This window comes from Numenius arquata, chromosome 23 (assembly GCF_964106895.1).
Source record: "Numenius arquata chromosome 23, bNumArq3.hap1.1, whole genome shotgun sequence".
In the NCBI taxonomy this organism is placed as follows: Eukaryota; Metazoa; Chordata; class Aves; order Charadriiformes; family Scolopacidae; genus Numenius; species Numenius arquata.
In genome coordinates, this window is record NC_133598.1 from 713,608 (window position 1) to 734,478 (window position 20,871).

At 52.9% G+C, this 20,871-nt stretch overlaps 1 pseudogene; it reads left to right on the top strand.

Annotated features, from left to right (window-relative positions):
• The first annotated feature begins 1,132 nt into the window (after positions 1-1,132).
• Positions 1,133-18,000, top strand: LOC141474796 (feather keratin Cos2-3-like; annotated as a pseudogene).
• Positions 18,001-20,871: the final 2,871 nt, after the last annotated feature.

Consider the following 20,871-nt stretch of genomic DNA (forward strand, 5'->3'; position numbering starts at 1 on the left):
AGCACAAGGCCCCAGGCATGCAAATGCCATTGTTTGTGTACTCACAGACTGCACAGAGTGGAGACAAGTCCAAACCAGCAAGATTTTTTTCCTGAGGTCGGTGCTAGGCAGGACGGGGTCAGGACCAAACAGCACAACGCACACACCTGGGGAGGGAGCAAGTGACCATCGGGGTGACCTGAGGAGCGAGGGAAAGGGATGGATATGGTACTTCCTCATGCAAGGGAGGCATTCAGCATCGAGCTGAGGATGGCTGGAGCTTCCTCCTGAGAATGACGCTTCAATCACCTCCAACAGAGTGATCCAGGCTGAGGTGTCTTTCCTTCCCTGGACTTCTCCAGAACAAGGAGGGCGCAGGAGACAAGCACTGCATTTCATTGCCTCTTCCCTGAACTGATCTCCAGGGTTCTGGTGCCATCACCCCACAGCTGCACTCGGGCTCTTGCTGACCCTGGGATTGCTCTGTGGTGCTCATGGACAGAGCAGTGGATGGTATCCTTGTCATAACCACCACATTCTCTCCTGATGAGTGACACACAAGGACACGGACACACAGGCTCACGCACACGGGCATAGAATCAACACAAATTTGTGTTCCCATGTGCGTTCCCAAAACCCTGGCTGCTTACAATACACACAAGAGAGGAAGACACATAGGAACACCATGTACCATGGACTCTGTGAATCTCCCCCTGCCCCGGAAACTGGGCATTGTTAAGCAAGATGGGGTCAAAACCTGGCAGGACAACACATACATCTTGCGAAACAACAACAAGTGACCATTGGGGTGAGCTGAGGAGGGAGGGAAAGACAAGTATAGGGTATATTCTCACACATGGGAGCCAATAGGTGTCCAGCTGAGCATGGATGGAGCATCTTCCTCATAGCAACACTTCAAACAGCCCCTACAGCGTGACCCAGGCTATTGTCGACTGAAGCCAAGCAGCACTTGAGCTGTTTTCTGTCTGCACTGCTGCATTCCGGCCCTAGAAATGCTGGGGCCTTTCATCCCTGTGCTCAGAAAAAGCTTTGATTATGGAATGGGCATGGCACAAACCTGGAAATGAAAAGGCAGCAGTGTCGGAAACCAAAGCACAGCCCATATCATTAGCTGCGATGGATTGCATTCAAGATGAGTTTGTCAGGAAATTGTTATCTCTGCAAAGGGCGCCTCTGCTCCTGCGGCAATGAAGAGCAGGCATAAAAGCCAGCGCAGGTCCCTGCTCTCTCATTCACTTCTTTTGCCTCCTTCTGCTTGGGAACCAGGTGAGTCTGAAGCTCCTTCTCCCTCTTTTCCAACGTGAGATCTCTTCTTGATGGACCTCTCATCTGATATTGGCTCTCTCCTGTCCTTTGGTTTGCATCTTTCACAATAGAGGGAAGCAGGGAGAAGGTCCATTTAGAGAGAATCTGTGATTTGGCTGATGGGGCCATGTTTGATGCTTTAGGAGAAACCCTCTGTGGGCCAGGCTTCTCTTTGCAGTGTGATGAAGACTGTGTGTCTCCTGCCTAAGTTTCCAGCTCCCCACTCAGTAGTGGCCTTGGCTCCTTTGTGACAGGGTAACAAGGCTGCTCCTCACCCACCCTTGTTCTCTCTTTCCTCCCTACTCCTCTCCCAAGTGCACCTCCACACTCGAGACATGTCCTGCTACAACCAGTGCCTGCCCTGCCCGCCCTGTGGCCCAACCTCACTGGCCAACAGCTGCAACGAGCCCTGTGTCAGGCAGTGCCAGAACTCCACCGTTGTCATTGAGCCTCCTGCTGTGGTGATGACCCTGCCTGGCCCCATCCTCAGCTCCTTCCCTCAGAACACGGTGGTGGGATCCTCCACCTCTGCTGCTGTTGGCAGCATCCTCAGCTGTGATGGAGTGCCCATCACCTCTGGGTGCTGTGACCTCTCTGGCATTTCGAGCCGCTACTATGGCAGAAGGTCTCTCCTCTGATAAAGATGCCGGGACATCCTCAGGGAGACACCTTGAGGAACTCAGGACATGGTGCTGGGAAAAGGATTGAGATTTGGGATGTGTTTGCAGTACATCTGAATGGCTTTGCCTTTCTCTCCCTTTGCTTTGGTTCCTCCTGGCAGAAAAGTCACACCAAGGCACACTTGGTGCAGAAATTCTCTCTCCTGTCCCTCTATGGGGCAGGCAGACCAACATCATGCAAGAACTTCTCCACTTCCCACAGTGAAGGTCCACAGAGTCTCTGTGGTCACCAGGGCTCCATGAACTGGCGGCCCCCCTACCTGGAGTGAATTTGTTTCCCTCTTTTGACTCATTAAAGTTCTGCTGCATTCGACCTTGGCCTCCATGTGGTCATTCCCTCTGTAGACATTCCCCAAGCTGCCAAAGGAGAGAGGTGTTGCTCTTGGGTAGAAGGGCCTGAAGGCAAATGGAGACCTTTCTCCATTCACGCAAGAGTGGGAGGTTGGGGCACATGGCAGTGGTTCCTCTTTTGAGCACCATTGCTTGTATCCCGGGCTGCTCTGCTGCCAGTGACCATCAGGCCTTGCCCTCCTGTGTCTCTGCCCACCAATGCCCAGAAAGGCAGGAGGCCCTGAGGGGGAAGCAGTCCCATGAATTCTTGAGGAAGAACATTCCTCTTACTGTGGCCAGAGCTGCTCTTGAGTGGCGGGTGGTGAGTGTGGGTCTCCAGAAGATGCTTTCCTCTGCAGAATGGCAGGAGTGGTAAAGCAGGGAACAGCCCTTGGGATGGCCCAGAGCTGCTACTCCACCTTCCTCTCCCCTCCACCACCCAATCCAGGGGCCATGGCCAGCATGTGTGGGCAGGAGTAGCCGGGAAATGTCACCCATGTTGCTGCATGTGCCAAGGGTGGAAATAGGAACTAAGGATGTGGGAGCTGAGGGCAGTCAGCACAGAAATGGGGACAGTGAAATGGTGTATTTTTGAGGAAGATCGTATTGCTCTGATAAAGACCATGAAGGAGAAAGTGAAGATCAACAAGGACAAGAGTACTCTGTGTGCTTCCCAAGCGAGTAACACGGTGGTCTCAGTGCTCTTGACTGTTTCGTTGATCCCTCCAGAGAGTTTGTGTTCAGAAACTGGCTGTCATTCTTGGGGGGAGAGGATTATGTGGAACTGAACCTTGTAATAAGCAGAAGGTGCCTCAGGTTCTTGAAATGACGATAACATCTGCAATTGGCCTTGTAGAAGAGGGAGGGATGGTGTTTCTTCCGACAGATGAATAAGCCCTTTGGCCAAAGCACTGCCAGAGCCCTGCTACTGGCTCTTGACATGATCTCTAGTGTGGCTGTGCAAGTGAGGAGATCTTGGAAAGGTAGGAAAAGGGCACAGGATCCAGGCAGGTTTTCCACTTCAAACTAAGGGCACTGTTGCCAGAAGAGGTTCTCTTTTTGTGGTGATTTAAATCACGCTGGGGCTCTGCTGTGCAGAAGGCAGGCACTGATCTGTCTCAGCCGTGTATCCCATTTCACTGCTGCGGCCTCTTTCTATGGCCTGTGTTTCTTCCCCTTCATGGGAGACCCCTCCAAAGGGTCACTGGGCAGAGCAGTGGCTCCTCTTTACGTAGTTCTTATTCCCCTGCTCAACCCCTTGATTTACACCCCAAGGAAGAAGGATGGGAAATCTGCTCTGAGCAGGTTCAAGAGCTGGTATATCTTCACATGAAGCAAACAACTGGCAGGGTATTGTCACCCTAACCCAAAGATCACCGTACATCAAGGGGTCAATGATCCGTGTAACCTGAGGAGACCCTGGCCTCTGCTCCATGCAGAGGTTGGCCTGCAGACCCGTGTGGTGCTGCCCAATCCCTTGGCCAGAGGACAAATTCGGCCACCTGATTGTGACTGATGAGCTTTAGGTGGCTCCTGCTCGATGGCAGAGATTGCTCTACCTGGGTGTCCTTGCCTGTGTCTAAATATACAGCACGAGGTTCAGATGGGAACATCGCTTCTGTTTGATAGCAAAAATCATTAATAGAGGTGTTTTATTTTATGAAAATCCTCTAGAATGGACCAAAATGGAGTAACCCTTTCCTGTACAGGACCTGCGTGGTGAGCTGTGCCCTGATTGGAGATAGACAGCACATAGCTTAGGGCTCCAAGCTTTTTTTGAAGGATGTAGGATCATCTCTACTGCCTTCTCTTTCTTCAGAGCCTTAGTCTAAGAAATAGCATTTTAAGCCATACTTGACAGAGTCTGAGTGATTTTGTTCCACAAATCAAAATGAACCAGCAGCTCCTGGTGCAAAACATTTGTTGGAGTCAGCAGGTCCTGGTGGGAAATGCCTTTGCAGAGAAAAGAAGAGTGCCTGGCTGGCCCCACACACAGTTATGGGGGGCCAGTGACAAGACGCTTGGCCCAGGTAGTTTTCCGGTGAATTGGGAAAGTGAGGAGGAATTTGCTGGATTTCCCAGCCCCCTGAAGTACTAACTTGTTTCAAGGAACACGGGGTAGAGAAAGGAAAAGGGAAGGAAAACTCGTGCTGTGTTTGGTTGTTACTACGGTGCTGGAAGTGGACATGGGGATGTTTGGAGCTGAAGCAGTGACCCCACATGAGATGAAGGTGCTCAAAGGGGTCTGGGCAGCAAATTGGGGTGCAGGTGGCATCAGGGGGTGCACATGGTGGCATCGCCCCTTCCCTGCAAACAAGCCCAGTGTGCATCCACTCTTCAGTGTGGGGACAGGGATGGGGACAGGGACAGGCATGGGCGGAAATGAACCCTTATGTTCTGCTTGTAACACTGTGGGGCCAGCGTACTTAAGCAACAGGTTATGGCTCTGCTGGATAAAGGGGCAGAAGTAACTTTAGTACATGGAAGTCTGCTCCATCACCTCAGGAATAAAGTGATGAATGCGAAAAAATCAGGGTGAGGGATGCATGAAAGAATTGTCCAAAAAGTCTTTCTAACCTTGCAGACAGAAGGGTACCCTCCGCCAGAGCTTGGGGTGGGCTCTGAGAGTTCCCCGATATATATCTCAGGCCATGATCCATGAACAGGAAAGACTTTTAATAGCCAGTGGGGGAAAATATCACTTCCGTATCTGCTCAGCTCGCAGTGGGGAGGATTGTGCCCCCCACATTGTGCGGGTCCCTCCCTCCAGGGCTGTAGAGTCAGAGCAGAACTGGCTGCCCCAGGACATGGTGACACGTCCCCAACCAGTAAAATATGGTTAGAAGCTGGGGTTGTCCAGCAGACACATTTGCCATTCAAGAACCCTGTTTGGCCTGTAAAGAAAGTGGCTCTGCCAGACGCGGGGGGGGCAGCTTCTGGTGTCTCCTCACAGAAACCAGCCCTGCAGCCCCTGCACTAGCAAAGCCTTGCCAGGTCAACCAAGTACACTCTCCTTACTGTTGTATTATTATGTGCAACATGGATTTTCCATCAGGAACCTTGGCTGCAAGAGAAACTCAGCCAGCTCATGGTAACGGAGGAGGCTGCAGGCAGCTCCCTCTTGCTCCAGGCAGTGACACCACCTGCACCTGCCTGGAAAACACGAGAGGAAAAAAAGGCCAGCACATCCCTTGAAACTGGGGAAAATGTCAAAAGAATGCATGAGCGTTCCCAGGGCAGCCAAACCATGTGTTCAGCTGCTCTGTAAATTAATGTTGCTCCTGCATTTCTCTGCCGTTTGAAGACAGAGTGAGTCTAGAGACACAGAGAGTGACTGTAGACATCAAGTGCGTCTAGAGACAGGTTCAGTCCTCCATCCCTTCTGATGTCCCAGCCTCAGTGTCTGTAGCCTGAGGGGAGGCTGGCTTGTCCCAGACACATACCCTTCTGCTGCCACATGAATGTGTCGCTGTGGCACTGCTCCCTTTGCAAGGGCAGGGCCTGTTTCCAGATCCTTGAGGACATCAACAAGGTGAAGTGGGAGTTTCCAATGCTGCAGGATTTTCTTTTCCTTCTAATGTGGGAATTCTTTGGGGGGTTGCAGCAATGGGGATGTTCTCTAGTTTTTATATTAACCTTGACACACAGACCTGAGACGTGGAGAGGCTCTGTGTCTGGGAAGGCCATGACAGCTTTGGCTCCACTGTGGTTTCTCTCTGTCCTACAGTGAGACAGCAGCTGACTGAACCACTGCCAAACACCTGAGCTCACTAAAGCTGATGGGACTGGCCAGTGACGGATTCCTTCCTTACCTGTAGGGTCTGAAGGACTTGCCAAGAGCTCTCTCGAGGGGCTGAGAGCTGGTGTCAGGAGTCCATGTTCTCAGTGGGGTGTGTGCATGATTGTGCTCATGTACATTTTCCTCTGGCTGTGCTCATGTCTGTGGGGAGGCTCAGGGATGTGGTAGGCCTGAGGAGAAGCCATACCAATAAAATCTGAGGAGAAATAGGCTTCGAGTACGTCAGCCTTTTCCATGCCATTTGTCACCAGGTGCCCATCCTCACCAAGCAATAAACCCACCTATACTTAGCCTTCTAAGCACCCCCATCCCAAGCACCCCCATGTCCAAAGAGCTTGAAGACAGATGGATGTCAGGGAGAAAGCTTTTGTGTGGGTGAAGGGGCTGAAAGGTGAAGGGGCACATTACTCTCCTCAGCTGCATCTCCCCCTCACACCAAGCACAGATCAGTCTCCCCTCAACCACATTGAAGCCTTGGACACAGGATTTGCAGAAGATGCCTCTGACATCTTCTGGACAGTATAGACAGCTGTGGTCATCAGTGGAGGTCAAAGGGAAGAAGACGACAAGCTGATGGGTTACTTGTCCTGAATTCTCACTCTGGGGTACCCGCTATTTTAAGCTGAGGGCATTTACAAGCCTGGTTTGGCGTCTTTATGGTGTAGCCTCCAAAGGGTATACCCCAATCAGGTTTTTTGGACTTTTTTCATTGTCAAAGACCCTGGGTCTAGATGCAGCTGTGCAAATCACTCTGGCATGTGCTTCACAGCAGCACAGGCTGGGGAGGCAGAGGCCCAGCCTCACCACAGCCCCAGGTGCCCCTGCTGGGCAGGCTGAGCTCAGAGCTCCATGCAAGCAGTGGCAGGGAGGGAAACGCTCGTCAGAGCACCCCCACGTTTTTGTGCACTGCTGCCAGCTGTGGGCACCAATGTGGGCTCAGCGCACAGAAATAGGCTCCGCTGTCCTGGAGCTCAGCGTCCCGCACATGCAGAAACACCTGGGAGGTCTCCACAGACATTACAGAGAAGAATCTCCCTGAATCCACCTGAGGTTTCCCTTTGTACACCCAGAGCAGCATCTGAGGGGACTGGGTCTGGTACTGCTGGTACCAGAAGATGTAGGCATAGGAATCACTGGTGGAGAAATTGCAGTGCAGAGTCGCGTTGTGTCCTGCCTGGATGGTCATTTGTGGTGGGAACTGGAGCACAGAGTCCTTTTGGGCATGACCTGTCAAACCAGAGAGGGCTTTTAGCTTTGCTTGCCTCTGGACCTGTTTGTCTGTCACTTCATCAGCTTGCTCACTGTCCCCACTTTCCATCTCACTTTTCCGTGCATCAGAAATGCTGAGCTGTCTGTCCCTGCACATTTCTTTCTGCTGGTCCTTCTTTATGACCATCCCTACAGAGACTGGTAGCACTGGATCCAAAACATCTGGCAGAGAAGCTGCTGTGTGCTGCATCACCCCCTTTTTTTTTCAGGCTTAATGTGTATTAACAGATCCCTCAAGAATTTTCAGTACCTGCATATTTAGGGTGATGTCTTCTTCCTCCTCTTATGCCCATTGATCCTGACAGATCCCACACTATTTACCATGCCCGTCTGCAGCACCGGATCTCCCTACAGAAACACTCCCAGATTCCCCAGGGAATCAGAACTCATGTCTCTTTCCTTCCACCACCAGCCATAGAAACTCTTGCCTCATGCTCCCCAGCCTGAAAGTCACGTCTCACCAAAGTCTGCCAGTTCCACCAGCGCTGCCAGGAAAATCAGGACCATGTCACGCTCTCCCTTCATGCGGTGCCCAGGAACCTGCCAGCATGAAGGACCCGATGCTTGCACCTTCACCTCTTCTTCAGCCTCTGCCAGATCAAAGAGGCCTCCAAAGCACAGCCCAGAGGGAGGAGCAAAAGTCCCTCCCTGCTGCTCCAGGCAGGCCTCTTTGGGTCTGTCCCCCAACCTCTACCACAAGAAGGCCCTCGAGAGAGAGAACAGACTCATGGTTTAAGTACTGTCCGTGAAAGAGACAGGCAGGCCTCAAGAACTTCTCCTGACACCCACCCCCTAGCCAGCTGCACAGGCCAGCATGCAGCTCTGCAGGAGATGGAGAAGGAACCCCTGCATGCACCCATGTTCACCCTGTCCCTGGGACGGTCAGGATGGAGAGAGGACCAGGCACACACTGAAGTGCCTGCACCCAGATGTCACACACTCTCTCCCTTCTCCTCTGGCCATAGAGGAGGAACTTGAAGAGAACCATCTCTGTGAAGAGCATCTGCTGCAGAAACCATCCACACAGGGACAGACACACTCCCTCACTTCAGGGTCCTGTTGTCCAGTCGAGGCAATGTCAGATGGACGGTGGGCTGCCCTCTGCTCTCCAATGACTGCAGACCTTCAAGGAATTCCCTTGGAATACAAATATGGCTGCCACAACAGGCCCCAGCTGAGGCAGGGAAGAGGCTGAGCCTTTCCTCTCTGCCCATGAAGCCTGTGAACATGGACTGACACCACTGTCTCAGCTCCTACAACCACATATGCCTCTCTGGGGACTGGCTGGGCCCAGGATTCCATGCCTGGAGGCGTCTTTCCAGCTCTCACCACGGACCTTCAGCCCCCTACGGCAACTTAGCAGATCTCTTTGTGGCTCCCTCCTCAGGTTGGAACTTGAGGCTCAGATGTGTCTTTCAACCAGTGCCCAGCTCAAGCTTCTCTCCCATCTCCTGGACTTCCCTTCAACACCAAAGGCTCTCAGTCTGAGGATGAGGGGAATCGTGTGCCCCAAGCTCTATGTCCCGATCACCAGGCACTGTGGGATACACTTGAAGGTGTCTGTGACAATCAGTTTCTCCTTCTCAAGTTCTACCTTCCTGCCGACGCAGAACTGCCAGCTCTACAGGATGCCTTTGCAACCCCAGCAGGAGCACCCCAGAAGCAGAGAGTGGAGCTGGAGGATTCCGTTTGTAATTGTCTATCTGAGCCGATTTACAAAGTTACCAGCAAGCAAGAAACCACTTCTAGTTCTAGTTTCAAAGGAAGGGCTTGTACTGGCCCTGTATCAGTTGGGTGTTTCTGTTCTATGTGAGCATGGGGACGAAAGAGGGGTGGAAGACATCCCCAGCCCGTGGAGCAGCAGCAGCGGCCGGTCCGTCGTCCGTCGGGCAGGAGCGAGGTGTGTCCGGCTGCCTGTGGGCAGGAGGGTCTCTGCCGCCCGCCGCCCTGTGCAGAGCAGAAAGGCGCTGCTCCTGGTCGGGAGCCAGCGGGGCCGGAGGCTGCAATCGCTCCTTGCCGGGCCCCGCCGGACACCGCCACCGCTCCGGGCGCGCTTCCTGCCCCGCCGCCGCCGGCAGTGTGGCGGGGGGGTTCTGTGTGCGTCCCGGTGGGAGTGTGGGGAGTGAGCGGGGGGTGAGGGGCGGGAGGAGGCTTCTGCCTGGTGGATGGTGCCGGAGCCGCGTCGACGGAACCTCCCGGGGCTGCGGGGCGCGGAGGCTGTGGGGCCTGGAAGGTCCCGGTGCCGGTCGCGGTGGCGGTGGGTCAGGGGAAGCGCCCCGGGGCGAGGCGGCCCCGGCGGGCTGAGCGGCAGCGCCCCCTGGCGGGCCCGCCCGGGGATGTCCCCCCGCCCCCGACACACACGCCCGGCCCCGCCCGCGGCCGTTCCTGCCCGGCCGCAGCCCCGGCTCCCTCCCCGTGTCTCCCAGGGCGCAGTAATACACCGCCGCGTCCCCGCGCCGGGGCCGAGCGAGCCACAGGGCGCTGGACCGGCGGTCTGCCGCCACCCACAGGCGGCACGGTGGGTCCGGTAGATCCTTGGATTCTGTAACACTGCTCACGAGGAATGCGGGGCCTCGGCCCGGGAGCTGACGGTACCGCTGGATGTAGTCGTATAACTTTTTGTTGGGGTGTGAGCAGTTGATGCTGATGGTGGTGCCCTCGGTGGTCTCTGCGAATGGCTCCTGCTGCACCTGGGCTCTGACCACAGCCACTGGAGAGAAAGGAGCAAGAAAGGACAAAGATCATGAACCATCACTCATGGAAGATGGTTCTTTTTCCCAAGAAATATTTCAGAAGAGGAGCCAAGAGGCAGTAACAGGTGCAATGGATGGGGACATGTGCGATGATCCTGGTGTGGGTGTGTCAAGTGAGCGAAAAAGTCTGGGAAGGAATTTGAAATTGATGGAGAGACAGAATGAAAGCTAGTTGCATGGATGGATGGAGGGTGAGAGGGAGAGGGGACAGGAGAATTAGGGGTGTTACACCGAAGGATGAAGGTCTGAATCCAGAGCAAGAAAACGCTCAATAAGTGGAGATGGTGTGGGTGAGGAGTGGATGTGTGGAATACCGGCATGGTGCAAGAAAACAGTCTTTTGCCTACAGATATTAAAGAAGCAGAGGGGGTGATGGGACAGGGGTCTCAGAGAGTAGGAAGACGATTGAAGGATGGTAGATGCATGGAGAGATCGGTCACGAGATGGGTGGCGAGGCTGGTGGGTGGATAAAGAGAGGAAGAGTAGACAGGGAGAGGGATTGTCACACTGAAGGAGAGAGGGCTATATTCAAGGCAATCAGACTTGATGATTGGCACAAGGGAAGAAGAGGTAGCACGAAGAATCAGGTGTACACGCAAGCAAGCTTATACCGAAAGAGCTGGTTGAGGAAGAAGGAGAATAGGAACAGGGTTTGGGAAGGGGGACGAGAGATGGCAGAGAGACAGGAGCGGGGAAGACCCCTTGAGTAAGGAGAGGGAAGAGTCGGCGCTGGGCTTCCCGGGGAACAGGCCGGGCACAGCCCCGGCCCCCATCCGCCGCCGCCAGCCCCACGCACCCAGGAGCAGCGCGGCCAGCCCCGCCAGCCCTGCGCCCCGGCACCGCCGCATCCCGCCGCTCCGCCGCCCGCGCCTCGCTGTCCCCCGCCAGCCCCGGCTCTCTGCTCCGGCCGCCGCGCCTCCTCTCCGCCGCCTCCTCTCCTCTCCGCCGCCGCCAGCTCCGCCCCGGGGCTCAGCCCTGCGCCGGCGCCGCTCGGGGGCTCGCCCGGCCTGAGAGGGCTCAGGGGCTCCGCACGGGCACCACTTGCGGCAACTGCCAAAGAGACTCTCCCCATCCTCCTCCAGCAAGAAGAAGCCGGCACAGCGCCAGCTGCAGCCTGGCACAGCAGCAGGGCCTTGGCCCAGGCCATGCACCAGCTTCCCCGAGCTGTCTCCCAGCTCCAGGGCTGGAACCAGCAGCCACGGATTTCCTGTGGGTGGGAGTGAGGAGGCTGAGAGCCTGCCTTCAGCTGCCGCTGTGCAGTCCCAGCACCATGCCCCAAAGCTGTGTTGTGGCAGAGGGAATGTGAGGACTAATGTGCCCATGGGTGGGCAGGGGTCAGGGAGAACCGGGAAAGTGTTGGTGGGTGTCACAGAGTCAGGATGTGGGTGAGAGGTCATCTACATCAACACCTGATTGGAACAAACCACATTGTTCAAAGTCACATTCACTCCCTTGTTGAACACCTACCAGGACCGAGACTGCACAGCCTCTCTGGGAAATCTGTTCCTTGACTCACTGTTTCTTTTAGCCTTCCGCTTCTTGAGAATTCCTGATGTTCCAGCTGCTGTCCATTGCCTCTACTCCTGACACCAGGGACTTCCAGAGTCTAGGGCCATCTTCTCTGCCTCTTCTGAACAAGTGGTTCCTGGAGCTGCTCAGAACATTTGAACTAACACAGCTCAGTGTTCTGCCTGTTCCCCACAGGCAGTGTTTGCTAAAGCCTTGGTGGGAGTGCCCTCCTTCCCACCTCTCATGTTGCTCATGAGATCAAGAAACAGTATGGGTTCTACTGCTGATCCCTGAGAGACCCCACTAGTACATGTTTGCCCCACTGATCACAACTCTTTCTGCCTGACTTTCCAGCTAATTTTCCTCTCAGTTTATCATTCTCTAACTCATTTATCACAAATTTGGCTATTAAGGCCTCTTACCACAAAAAAGACATTGGGGTGCTGGAGCGAGTCCAGAGAAGGGCAACAAAGCTGGTGAGGGGTCTGGAGAATAAGTCTTACGAGGAGAAGGCTGAGGGAGCTGGGGGTGTTCAGCCTGGAGAAAAGGAGGCTGAGGGGAGACCTTATCGCTCTCTACAACTCCCTGAAGGGAGGGTGTAGAGAGGCGGGGCCTTGGTGAGAACATCTGCTTAGAGAGAGGCTGGGACACAGCAGAGGTCTTTTTTTTTTGTTTTATGCACTAAAAAAGGGCCTCCCTGGGCCAGGCTGCTCTTTGTAGGGTGATGAAGAACACATGGCTCCTGTCCAAGCTTCAATCTCCCCACTTAGTAGTGGCCTTGGCTCCTTTGTGACAAGGTAACCAGGCTGCTCCTCACCCACCCTTGTTCTCTGCTTCCTCCCTTCTTCTCTCCCAGGTGCACCTCCACACTCAAGACATGTCCTGCTACAACCAGTGCCTGTTCTGCCGGCCCTGTGGCCCAACCCCACTGGCCAACAGCTGCAACGAGCCCTGTGTCAGGCAGTGCCAGAACTCCACCGTCGTCATTGAGCCTCCTGCTGTGGTGGTGACCCTGCCCGGCCCCATCCTCAGCTCCTTCCCTCGGAACACTGTGGTGGGATCCTCCACCTCCGCTGCTGTTGGCAGCATCCTCAGCTGTGATGGAGTGCCCATCACCTCTGGGTGCTGTGACCTCTCTGGCATTTCGAGCCGCTACTATGGCAGAAGGTCCCTCCTCTGATAAAGATTCTGAGGAAGCCTCAGGGAGACACCTTGAGGAACTCAGAATATGGCGCTGGGCAGAGCATCAAGCTTTAAAATGTTGTTTTCAGCACAGATGAATGGCTTTGCTTTCTCTTTCCCTTTTCCTTGTTTGCTTCACATGCCCTTAGCAGCAAGGTTCCCTCAAGGTCAACCTGTTGGACACCATCTGTCCCCTCTCCCTCTATGGGACAGGCAGACAGACATCATGCAAGAACTTCTTCATGACCAAGGACCACAGACTCACAGCTGCCGCTGGCGCTCCATGAACTGGTGGCTCCGACCTGGAGTGACTTCGTTTCCCACTTTTCACTCATTAAAATTCTGCTGCATTCAAGTGTGGCCTCCAGGTTGTCCTTTGCTCTGTGGACACTGCCCAAGCTGCCAAAAGAGAAGGGGTGGAAGGGGATAAGACCACAAGGAGATCTATTCCCGTTCACAGAGGAGAGGTTGGTTGGGACATCCTGCAGTGGCTCCTCTTTTTGGAACCATCCCTTGGAGCTGAGGAAGACATCCCTGGCTGCTCTGCTGCCAGTGGCCATCAGGTCATGCCTTGCTTGGTGTCAGCCAAAAATTGTCCAGGAAGGCAGGAGGCCCTGAGGTCTCAGCAGCCCCATGAGCTCTTGAGCAAGGCTGTTCCTCTTGCTATGGCCAGAGCTGCTCTGGGGTGTTGGGGTGAAGGGTGTGGGGCTCTGGAAGATGAGTTGCTTGCAGAATGGCAGGAGTGGTAATGAAGGGAACAGCCTTTGGGATGACCTCTCCCCTCCACCACCCAATCTAGGGGCTATGGCCTGGAGGCATCAGCAGGGTGGAGTTGTCCACGCTGCTGGACGCATCAAGGCTCAAAAGTGGAGCTGAGCATGTGGGAGCTGAGAGTGCTCAGCACAGAAATGGGACAGTGAAATGATGTATTTCTGAAGGAGATCAAATTGCTGTGATGGAGAACATGAAGGTCATCCAGGATGAGGGTATTGGGTGAACTTCCCATGAGTGCTGAAGGCAGGTGCAGAGCCCTGAACTGCTTCCTTGGTCTCCACAATGAATCTGTGCTGAGGAATTGACTGCCATTCTTTGGGGGATAAGGCTTTTTTACATGTAAATCTCATCCCTTCTGATCAGTGGAAATGGCTCTTGGCAGCCACTACAGTCCCGTATCCTATTTCCTGCATGAAAATCCAGATGTCTTGACAAAAGTAAACAGATGCAAGGATTGCAATGCCCTGACTCGTCTCCTGCACTGAGAATGGAATTATGGCTCATCAAGTCCAGTTTAGATTGACTGAAGACCAAAAGTTTCAGTCTCTCTTCCCTGGTGTCTTCCTTCCAAAGGTGCTGGAGGGCTTCCTCAGGCCAGGGGACCTATCCATCTCCATCTGCATGGCCCAGCTGTACTTCTTCCAGATCCTGGGAAGTGAACAATGCTTTCTCTACATTCCCATGACCTATGGCCACTGCTTGACTATGTCAACCCACTGCACTCTGAGGCCATCATGCACCAGGCTGTGTGTGTCTGGCAGGTGGCAGGGACAAGACTGGCCAGTTCCCTGTCTCATTCTCTGCCTGCAGTGCTCACCTCCCTTAGGGCCTCCTGCAGGCCCAACCACATCCTCCACTTCTTGGGTCATCCCCCAGTTCTCATCCACCAACTCGACTGACTAAAATGGGGCAATCCTTCTGTGGACTAGATCCGTCCAGTGACCTGTGCCCTGGAGAGGGTCAGCACATTGTACTGTGCTGTGGGAGTGACGGAGCACTGGCACAGGTATCCCAGGGAGTTTGCCCAGTTTCCCTCTTTAGAGATTTTCAAAAACCACCTGGACATGGTCCTGGGCAACTGGCTGTGGATGGCCCTGCTTGAGCTGGGTGGGGGGAGTGGACCAGATGACTTCCAGGGGTCCCTTCCAACCTCAGCTATTCTGCGATTCTCTCATTCTGTGAGAGTAGCTGATGTGGAGCAGCTCTGGGTTGCCACCCTCTGACGGGATGGAAGGCTATCTGTACTGCCCTCTCTTTCTTTCTAGTCTTAGTGCTAATAAAGGGCATTTTCAGGAATGCTTTGAAGAGGCTGAGTGCCTTTCTTAGTGGGATCAGTCAGTGTCATTTCTGGTGGCCCAGCCTCAGGGTTTGCAGCCTGTGGGGTCTAGAGAACAAGTCATATGAGGAAAGGCTGAGGGAACCGGGCATGTTTAGTTTGGAGAAGAGGAGGCTGAGGGGAGACCTCATCGCCCTCTACAACTACCTGAAAAAAGGGTGTTGAGAGGATGGTGTTGGCCTCTTCTCCCAAGTGAATAATGACACGCCCAGAGGAAATGGTATGACATTGCAGCAAGGGAGGTTTAGATTAGATATTAGGAAGAATTACTTTACTGAGAGAGTGGTCGGGCACTGGAAAGGCCTGCCAAGGGAGGTGGTGGAGTCACCATGCCTGGAGATATTTAAGAAACGTGGAGACACAGCACTTCAGGGCATGTTCTTGTGCCCGAGACTGTTGTGGTTTTGGTTTTTTTTGTGTGTGTGTATGGTTGGACTCAATGATCTCAAAGGTCCACAAATGAAGATTCTGTGATTTTGTCATTCTGTGGGCAGTCTGGCTTGTCTCAGGCCCGCCACTGAGGTACTGCTCCCTCTAGAGAGTTGGGGCTGGTCTCACACCCCCACATCTCTCCTAAGGAGATCACTTAGGACACTTGCAGGCATCTAAGGATCGAGGAGGATTTTCAATTGTCATGTGGGGATTCTTTGTGGCTGCAGCCCTATAGATGTTCTTTAGATTTTATCTTATTCCTGACCCACAGACTTGGGACAAGAAGAGGCTCAATGTCTGGAAAGGTCATGGCGGCTTTGACTCCACTGTGGTGGAGTATTTCTAGAGAGAAAACAGCTGACCGAAGCAGTGTCAAGCTCTTGAGGTCAATAAAACTGATGGTGCCTGATTCATTTCCTTAACTGTGGGGTCTGAAGAACGTGCCTACAGTCATCCTGAGAGGCTGAGAGCTGGCATTGGGTGCATGAGTTGTCAGTGATGTGTGTGCATGTTCACAGTCACATATATGTTCCTCTGCTGTGCTCATGAGTGCATTTGCACACATGGGAAGGGACCTTGAAAGCCCATCCTGTCCAACCCTCCTGCCATGGACAGGGACATCTCTCACCAGATCAGGTTGCTCAGAGCCCCATCTAACCTTACCTTGAACATTTCCAGTGATGAGGCTTCCACACTCTCTCTGGGCAACCTCTTCCAGTGTCTCACCACCCTCATTGCAAAACATTTCTTCCTTATGTCCAATCTACATCTACCCTCTTTCAGTTTAAAGCCGTTGTCCCTTGTCCTGTCACTGTGGACCCTGGCAAAACGTCTTTCGCCTTCTTTCTTATAAGCCCCCTATAAGTATTGCAAAGCCACAAGGCCTGCCCAAAGCCTTCTCCTCTCCAGGCATAACTACCCCACCTCTCTCAGCCTCTCTTCACAGGGGAGGTGTCCCAACCAGTTTTGTAGCCTTCATTTGGGCCCACTCTAACAGACTCTACAGACTCTTCCCACAGGCAATGAAGAGACATCAGCTCACACACAGGTCTTATCCCATCCTACAGTAAATGGAATGAACCATCTTTCTGGAGACACTGAGCCTGCAATTGTCCAGTGGTGACCTCTGAACTAAAGTCACAGCAGGGCCTGCCTTTACCTGGTAACATGTACATGGCTTGCTTCATCATACGCTCAGAAGTGAACCCACAGACTATTCCACCAGAGCTACAAACACCTCCATCTCATGGCTAAAGCCCATATCTGTGTCCCTGGTCCCCCTCAGGGACAGATGGAGAGTGGGGAAAGAGATGTGGCCGTGAATGGGATCACACTGGGCGTGTTATTCTCATCAGCTGCATCTCTGCCTCTCACTGAGTGCAGATCAGTCTTCTCTCAGACACAGTGAACTCTTTGAAACAGGATTTGCAGAAGATGAGTCTGTCAAGTCCAAGTCCTGCACCCTGGACATGTAGACAGCCTCTTGTTGAGTGTCTTGAGTCTTCTCAATGAACTCTAGATGCCTAGAGGTCTAGATTAGAGTCTGAGTGTGTATGTGTGTTGTCTAAGCCAGCTTTTAGTGTGTTTTGAGTGACCTTTACTGGACTTTTCCAGCACGTGAGATGAGTCCCCTGCCCACAATCAGGTGTTTTGCACCGGAAATGCTTGGGCCTTTCATCCTGTCACACAAAGGATGCCTCCACTGGGGAATGGGCTTGGCATAAAGCAGGAAATGGAAAGACACCAATTCAGGAAGACAAAACAGAGCCCATAGCATTAGCCGGGATGTTTTGCATTTCGCACTCATTTGTCAGCAAATAATCATCTCTGCAAGGGAAGCCACTGGCAGCCTGGGGCAGTTAAGGTCCACGATAAAAGCCAGCCCAGCTCCTCACTCTCACATCCACTTCTCTTGCCTCCTTCTCCTTGGGAGTCAGGTGAGTGTGACCCCCCTTCTCCTTCTCCACTGTCTCAAAAACGAGGTTTCATGTCAGTGGACCTCTCAGCTGACACTGGTTTTGTTCTATGCCAGATCATGGGGCTGCTTGTCACAGGAGAGGAAAGCAGGGAGAAGGTTAGACATGGAGGGAGGCTGGGACAGTGCCAAGGTGGCTTCTGGACTCAGGGCCCAGGCAGTAGTGTCAAAGGAGCTGGTGATTCTTTTTAGGCTCTTTAAGGTTGAGTCCTCATATATCACTGCACAGCCTCCAGTTTTCAGCTCTGCATTTTCTTTGGCTTCATCATGGTACAGTGACAGGAATGAATGCTTGTGTTATTCTTCTTCCCTGCCCTCTCTCTCAGGTGCACCTCTGAACCCAAGACATGTCCTGCTACGACCAGTGCCAGCCCTGCTGCCGGCCCTGCGGCCCGACCCCACTGGCCAACAGCTGCAACGAGCCCTGTGTCAGGCAGTGCCAGAACTCCACCGTCGTCATTGAGCCTCCTGCTGTGGTGGTGACCCTGCCCGGACCCATCCTCAGCTCCTTCCCTCAGAACACTGTGGTGGGATCCTCCACCTCCGCTGCTGTTGGCAGCATCCTCAGCTGTGATGGAGTCCCCATCAACTCTGCCTGCTGTGACCTCTCTTGCATCACCAGCTGCTACTGTGGCAGCAGATGCCCTCCCTGCTAAAGATGCAAGCAGTGGCCTCGTACAAGGACCCCTCGGAACTCAGAACACGGTGCTGGACAGAGGATTAAACTACATGCCGTTGTTTTAAGAGCAGCTCACCATCTCTGGCTTGCCCTGCAAGGGCAGATGGGAAGATGTCAACCTGGGCTCTCTGAAAACACGGCTAATGTCTAGCCTTCCTGTTCTTTTTTTCCTCTCATTCTTTTTATCTCTTTTCTTTGTTTTCTTCTGTCCCCTCAAAGCCTGTTGTGAGACCCCAGCAACCAGCCTGGAGGGACCTGCAGCCTGTCTCCCTTTGCTGGGCACATCAACAGATGCCCTGTGGGAACTCTGCCACAGCAAAAGGGGAACACATTCTTGCCTGCTCCTTCTGTTCCCCACACTGGGGGCCTCCACTTGGTGTGACCCCATTTCCCTTTTTAGACTCATTAAACAATTGCTGCAACCCTGCCTGTGTCCTTTATGTGGTCCTTCCATCTGCACAGTGACTGCAGAAGGAGGAAACCATTGCTTTGTGGGAGGAATTAGGTGTGGGCGCACAGGGAAACCCTTCATCACTCCTCGAGGCATTGGAGGGCGGGACACACTGCAGAGAGTCCTCTTTCAAACACTGCCTCTTGAAGCTGAGGAAGACATGCCTAGTTACTCCACTGCCAACGGCCATCAGTCCTTGCCTTGCTGAGACTCTGCTCAGCAATAACCCCTTGGCTTCGGAACACCTTGTCATGTGAAGAGGAATCCTGACAACTGCCAAGGCCATCCCACATCTCCAGAGCATGGGACCCTGTGGTGTGGGAGTCTGCCCTCACACAACCCCCCCACAGCACCAGAACTGTGGGACAGGGACAGAGGACAAGGTCATTCCTGCATGGGTTGAGGATGGGAGCACCACTTCTGGTAGGTTCTGTGGGAGGCAGTGCTGAGTCAGGTGGCAACACAGGGCCAATGAGAATCAGGACCAAGCACACTCAGAACCACTGCAACAATGGCAGCCATGGCTTTCATAAAAACATTCTAGCCTTTGGGTCTTCTCAGATGGGCCACAAGTCTGAAGGACACACTGGTCTCAATCAAGCGGGTGGGACCCCTTATTGCCATCCCTTTTTTACACAAAACTCCCCTGGTTTTCCCAAGAAGAAATATGCTTGTGCTGCCCTAGTTCACCGAGGAGAAATTGCAAATTCCTCCAATGCCATGGATATGTAATATCTGGCACTTCCTGAACAAGAGGGCTGGAGTCCTCAGGAGTCTCCATGGGATTTTCCCACCTCTGTCTTGTTTTCTTCTGGAAAAGCAGGAGTTATTTTACCCCTTTTCTGATTGCTCTGCTTCCTGTGGGATAACTATGTTTGACAAGTATCTGTATACACCTAAGCTTTCTCCTAGGCCACCAGACCTGGTCTCAGGAGAATGTCCCTCATTTCAGCATCCAAAGAGAGGACAGCATCAGCCCTCATGTCTCCCCCAGGTAATGGCACAACCTATAGCTTCTCCAGCTACTTTACAGGTAGCAGGTACATTTTTTCCACATACTCCATCCCTGCTTCACCAAAAACCCTGTAAAGGACCAAAAGAACAAAACTTAAGTCTTCCACAGATTCAATAAAAGCATCTTTCCAGAGCACTTCCCGGTACAGCAGTTTCCAACAACTGTAAGACCACAGAATATTCTCAGGCACAACAGGCAGCAAGCGGTGGGCATTTGGCAGTGGGCAAGCACTTGCAAATCTCCTGCACAGCATCAGGGAATGTGAAAGTTTGACAGTCAGGATTTTCTCTGGGGTGCAGCAGCTTGATGAGCCCCAGACCCCATTTGCAGTGGAGAAGCAGGGAATGTGTACCCCTAGTATTAAGGTAAGTGCATCCTCTGAGGAAGTGAAGGATGGAATGGAATGGAATGGAATGGAATATAATATAATATAATATAATGTAATGTAATGTAATGTAATGTAATATAATAATATAATAACAGAACAGAACAAGAAATAGGATAGGATAGGATAGGAGAGATGGAGAGAAGAACACAATAAGAATAAAATAGAACAAGACTAGACTAGACTAGACTAGAATAGAATGGAATATTACAGTTGGGAAGGACCTACAACAACGATCTAGTCCAACTGCCTGACCACTTCAGGGCTGACCAAAAGTTAAACCATGCAATTAAGGGTGTTGTCCAAATGGCTTTTAAACGCTAACAGGCTTTGGGCATTTACTGATGCTCCATTGCTCTAGGAAGTTCCAGTGTTTGATTACTCTCTCTGTAATGAAATGTTTAATAATGTCATGTTAGAACCTCCCCTGATGCAGATTTGAACCATTCCCACATGTCCTATGACTGGATCCCAGGGAGAAGAGATCAGCACCTCTCTCTCCACTTCCCCTCCTCTGGAAGCTCTAGAGAACCATGAGGTCACCCCTCATGCTCCTGTTCTCCAAACCAGACAAGCCCAAAGTCTTTGGCCACTCCTCATAGGACATTCCTTCCAGCCCTTTTCTTGGCTTTGTTGCCCTCCTCTGGACACAGTCAAGGACCTTCACTTCCTTCTGAATTTGTGGAGCCCAGAACTACACACAGAACTCAAGGGGAGGCCACCCCAACACTAAATACAGTGGGATAATCTCCTCTCCTCACTGGCTGGTTGGACTGTGTTAACGCCCTCCAGGATGTGCTTTGCCCTCTGGCTGCCAGCGCACACGCCTGACTCCTGTTGAGCCTGCTGTCAACCAGCACCCCCAGATCCCTTTCTGCAGGGCTGCTCCAGCCACTCCTCTCCCAATTTAGACTTGTGTGTGGTGTTACTCCATCACAGGTGCAGAATCTGTCATTTGGACTTGTTAAATTTCATGCCATTAATGATTGCCCAATGC